The sequence below is a fragment of the Magallana gigas genome, chromosome 6, assembly GCF_963853765.1.
Source record: "Magallana gigas chromosome 6, xbMagGiga1.1, whole genome shotgun sequence".
NCBI classification, from domain to species: domain Eukaryota; kingdom Metazoa; phylum Mollusca; class Bivalvia; order Ostreida; family Ostreidae; genus Magallana; species Magallana gigas.
The window spans coordinates 27,398,068-27,404,399 of record NC_088858.1 but is presented as its reverse complement, the minus strand read 5'-3'; positions in this window follow the sequence as shown (position 1 = coordinate 27,404,399).

The window sequence follows — 6,332 nt, the reverse complement described above, 5'->3', positions numbered from 1 at the left end:
GATGTATTGTTTATCAAAATAAACAATAAAACCAAGTGTAATTATATAAGTAGTTTCTTTCCCCAAATTGTCACATAACACTGTAGTGCAGTGGGTTAGAGGGTTTCCAGTGAATCGAATCCTGCTGGGGGGGGGGGGGGGTTATAATTTTTACCTCTCCAAATATTTTTAAAAGCAATTTTTTGTGTTAAATATTTGAAAATTCTAAACTGGTAAAGTATTTCAATAATAATGTAGTTTAATCCACATTAATATCGACAGATGTCCCATACCACCTTAAAAAGGAGGAGAAAAGTTTGATATGGCTTTATATGAAAACTTTTGAAATTACTTTTTGACAAAATACCGTGAGGGGAGCCTTGAGTTTCTCTGCATTAATAGTTTTGAAAGATTTTAAAGTTTAAGGAAGGCATCAAAATAAGAGATTTTTGCTTGAACCTGAAGCAAATTTTTAAAAAACCTCCCTATTAAAGTTATGTAATGGCTTAGATTTTTAAGAAATAAAGTACGAGTTATCGTGAATGTTGCAGAATGACCTCCGAGGTTAAGAAATGTTTTGAATTATAAAAGCCGAGGCAACATTTCGAGACTGAGGAGGTTATCCTGCAACATTCACGAAAACAAGAACTTTATTTCTATTCTACTAACGCCCAGTATTTTTACAGATCGTTTCTCCTATAGCAGTATAGAGAGACGATCTGGGTCATTTTGACGGTGTAATGAAGAATAATGACCCCCGTAGAATAATGACCCCCCGGTCATTATTCTACGCAGTAAAATGACCCCCCGTTCATTATTATGTCTCCCCTTTCAAAGGGGAGACATATTGTTTTTGTCGACTTTCTTATTCTTCTTCTTATTCTTCTTATTCTTCTTCATCCAAATTTGTCCAAGCCGTAACTTAAATACCCTTTGACATTAAGACTTCAAACTTAGAACATAGGTAGATGGTATTGATAAGGAGTGCACGCCACCAACATTTTTGACCTTGACCTATTTTCTTTTTCAAGGTCAAGCGTTTTATAAAAAATAGAGTTTGGACTATAACACAAGATTCCTTAAACATACAAACTTTTAACTTGTATCATAGATAGATGGTATATAGTCCAGTTGAACCTTACCAAAATGTTTGACCTTGACCTTAAAATTTTATTTCAAGGTCAAATCAGAAAAAACTTCATTGTTCACCTCCTAAATATTCTTTGACAGAAGGACTTCAAACTTTACACAAAGAACAATTATAATACACTGAGGTGTACTATTGATAAATATTTGACCTTGACCTTGTTTTACTCAAGGTCAACTAGAGAAAAATAATTAAATTTTGTCTGGGTGGTACCTTAGATACCTTTTGACATTAAGACTTCAAACTTGGAACATAGGTAGATGGTATTAAGAAAAAGTGCAGGCTATCAAAATTTTTGACCTTGACCTATTATCTTCTTCAAGGTCAAGCGTTTTATAAAAAATATAGTCCGGACCATAACACAAGACTCCTTAATCATACAATCTTTTAACTTGTATCATACATAGATGGTATATAGTCCAGTTCAACCTTACCAAAATTTTTGACCTTAACCTAAAAATTATATTTCAAGGTCAAATTAGAAAAAACTTCATTGTTCACCTCCTAAATATTCTTTGACAGAAGGACTTCAAACTTTACACAAAGAACAATTATAATACACTGAGGTGTACTATTGATAAATATTTGACCTTGACCTTGTTTTACTCAAGGTCAACTTGAGAAAAAATAATTAAATTTTGTCTGGGTGATAACTTAGATACCTTTTGACATTAAGACTTCAAACTTTTAACGTAGGTAGATGGTATTAAGAAGAAGTGCACGCCATCAAAATTTTTGACCTTGACTTATTATCTTCTTCAAGGTCAAGCGTTTTATAAAATATATAGTCCGGACCATAACACAAGACTCCTTAATCATACAATCTTTTAACTTGTATCATACATAGATGGTATATAGTCCAGTTCAACCTTACCAAAATTTTTGACCTTGACCTTAAAATTATATTTCAAGGTCAAATTAGAAAAAACTTCATTGTTCACCTCCTAAATGTTCTTTGACAGAAGGACTTCAAACTTTACACAAAGATTAATTATAATACACTGAGGTGTACTATTGATTAATATTTGACCTTGACCTTGTTTTACTCAAGGTCAAATTAAAAATAATTAAATTTTGTCTGGGTGGTAACTTGGATAGCTTTTGACATTAAGGCTTCAAACTTGGAACATAGGTAGATGGTATTGAGAAGGAGTGCACGCCTCCATAATTTTTTACCTTGACCAATCTTGTGTCTCAAGTTAATTCATTTTCTAAACTGTATCATATATGGATGATATCTAACATATAGCTGACTTCATTCTTTTTCACTTATTAAATTTGCCCCATATTACAATCCTTTGGGAGAAGGGGAGACATGTGTTTTTTTGTATAAAAAAACAATACCCACTAGTTCTATGTAGAAAAATGACCCCTTTGCCTGAAGAATAAGTGTCATTTTCATAAAAATGAGCACACTCCACATGAAGAAAAGTGACCCCTGTAGAATAATGACCCCCTTGTAGATTAAAGTTTTTCAGTATATTTTTTTTATTATTTGTGAAATAGTCTTTACACTATTGTAATTTTTACTGCTGCAGTTTACAGAAAGTAACAGAAATTATAATTCATATTCAAATAAACTTAAAGTGAAAGAAGGGGTATATCTTAGAAAATAAAAATCCTTCCGTTATAACAAGATATTGAGGTATTGCATTGGGGTATGGTTGTCATCTTAACAATTACATTTACATATATCTATGGTATTCCGATAGGGCCACTTCGACCTAAGTTGCAAGGGCGATAGTGCGAAGGAGGAAAAGTGCGAAGATGCGACGACGAAGCGCGAAGATGTAATGCCTAAAGTGCGAAGGTGCGAAGGCGAAGGAGCGATACTACTATCGCTCCTTCCAAACTTTGCACTCTGGCCTTCGCATATTCGCACTTTCGCCTTCGCCTTTTTTGATTGCATTCAGCAAGTCTCGGTCGATTACATGGAATTTAATACAGGTACTCGTCAAGGTTTTCCGATTAATTCATGCTATTATTGGTACGCATGCGCTAGGCCATCGCGGTTACTATGAATGTTTATTATATTTTGATGTGTACATGTAACATATATGTTTACCAGTGCTGGCTATGCCTAATCATTATCTACTCCACACAAAATTTAATGTCCGCCATAATGTGTACATATGCACTTCTAGACTCCTGTCACTTACCAGCCGTCTGTTTACCGTGGACCAAACACAGTAACATTCTAATTTCATTATGCGACACTCCTTGCTCATGCATGGATCTAGAGGGGGAAGGGGGTCCGCCCCCGGAAAATTCAATATTAATAATTTTACGCAGTAAAACAGGAGAGGGAGTCCGGATCCTATCCCCCTGGATGATTTAATTTTATTAATTTTGTTAAAAAAAAAAAATCAAAAATATGCCTCGGAACCCTTTAAACGATGGAGAGTTCTGCAATTATAAAACATAGGTAATCACAGATTACAAAGCTCACCGAGACGAGGCATCACCTTTATGAGGCATCACCTTTATGAGACCACCTTTATCATATTATATGAAAACCATCCTTTATGATCTTGGATATTCATGGCTTCTTACAATATATATCATATAAAACCGTAAAATACCGTAAAAAATGCGAGATATGATATTGCAACGTATGATATGACATTGTATTGTGTTATACATTATAATTGTGGTTGATCAAATAAAAGAATATCATAAAACATAATCGATATAGTATTACTAGTATATGAAACAACATCATATTAATATTGCAATAATTCATCATAACATTGAAACATGTGATATAATATTGAATAATCAAGCATTGAATCATTATTTTTTTAAAGATTTGGTCTCATAACTTCAACGGTGTGTGCACACAAATTGTATAACGCGCGCTAGCGCGTTATGAAAATTTGTTTGCACTCATCGTTGCAGTTCTATAGATGATAGTACTATTTCAAACTTGCATAGTTGACTAAACTGTAATATGAATGAATCACAGAGGAAGCTTCAGATGCAGGGCTTGGTCTCCATTATCAAGGATGCTAAAAAATATATCTTAGTTATTACAAGTCCTAACTTCACCAAACTTGAATGGATGGTGTGTCTTGTGATACAGATGCACCTGACAGGCATGGATTTTGAATCTTTGAATCTTTTTTTAAAGATTTGGTCTCATAACTTCAACGGTGTGTGCACACAAATTGTATAACGCGCGCTAGCGCGTTATGAAAATTTGTTTGCACTCATCGTTGCAGTTCTAAGACCTCATCTTTCAAAAAATAATGAATCAATGCTTATATTTACGTTTTTAGCTCACCGAGACGAAGTCAGGGGGAGCTTATGCTATACCCTCGGCGTCGGCGTCCGGACCTGGTTAAAGTTTTTGTTGCATGTCCTGTATCTAAGCTATTACTTGTCCTATCTTCACCAAACTTGCATGGATGATGCATCTGGACCTACTTATGGACTTGAAAGACTTGGATGCTGAATCTGAGTCCTAAATTTCAGATGCTGGAGGAGGTTAAGGTTGTTGGAGCAGGTTAAAGTTTTTGTTGCAGGTGCCCTTTGATAGCAATATCTAAGTTACTGCAGGTCCGTACTTCACCAAACTTGCATGGATGGTGTGTCTTATGATACTGATGCACCAGACAGGCTTGAGTGCTGAATCTGAGCTATAGGTTTCGGATGCTGGAGGAGGTTAAGGTTTTTGGAGCAGGTTAAAGTTTTTGTTGCAGGTGCCCTTTGATAGCAATATCTAAGTTACTGCTGGTCCGTACTTCACCAAACTTGCATGGATGGTGTGTCGTATGATACTGATGCACCAGGCAGGCTTGGGTGCTGAATCTGAGCCATAGGTTTCGGATGCTGGAGGAGGTTAAGGTTTTTAGAGCTGGTTAAAGTTTTTGAAACAGGTGCCCTCTGATGATTATATCTTAGTTATTGCTTGTCCTAACTTCACCAGACTTCCATGGATGGTGCGTCTTATGATACTGATGCACCTGACAGGCTTGAATGCTGAGTCTGAGCCATAGGTTTCAGATGCTGGATATGGTTAAGTTTTTTGGAACAGGTCACATGTTTAATAGATGATAGTACTATTTCAATCTTGCATAGTTGACTAAACTGTAATATGAATGAATCACAGAGGAAGCTGCAGATGCAGAGCTTGATCTCCATTATCAAGGATGCTAAAAAATATATCTTAGTTATTACAGGTCCTAACTTCACCAAACTTGAATGGATGGTGTGTCTTGTGATACAGATGCACCTGACAGGCATGGAATTTGAATCTGAGCCATAGGTTGCGGATGCTGGAGCAGGTTAAGTTTTAATTGCTAGTGCCCTCTAATGATGATATCTTAGTTATTACTGGTCTGAACTTCACCAAACTTGCATGGAGTTGCGTCTTATGTATACTGATGCACCTGACAGGCTTGAATGCTGAATCTGAGCCATAGGTTTCGGATGCTGGATGAGGTTTAGATTTTTTTTGAACAGGTCACATGTTTTATAGATGATAGCTTGCATAGTTGATTTAACTATATTATAAATGAAACGCAGAGGTTGCTTCAGATGCAGAGCCTGATCTCCATTATCAAGGATGCTAAAGAAATCTCCTACCTCACTTAAACCTGCTTGATAGAAAGATGAGGTTGTTGATAAATGATATAACATGATTCCTATGATAAAGTATTGTATGATATGAAACACTTTTGTTTAATATGATACAATATAATATCATATGTTATATTGTAAAAAGTTATATGATACGATATGATATTGTATCAATTTTTTTATATTTAATGATATGATATTGTATCATGTTATTGTTTTGTATAGTATTGTATAGTATGATACAATATTATATTGTATCATAAGCTATTGTATAATATGATATTGGTTTCTGTAATTTACAATTATATCACGCGAAACTGTATTATATGATATTGTAATATTATATATTATCGTATCATACGATATTGTATAACATGATATTGGTTTATATGATATATAATTGTATTTTACTTTATCACATAATATTGTATCATTTGATACAATATTTGATCATATGATACAATGTTATATAAAATTATATTGTATCATATGATAAATATCATAATTTATTATGTATCAAATATTATACAATATCATACAATACAATATATCATACTATATTATACAATATAATATCATATGTTTCAATGTTATGATGTATTATGTAATATGATATTGTATCATA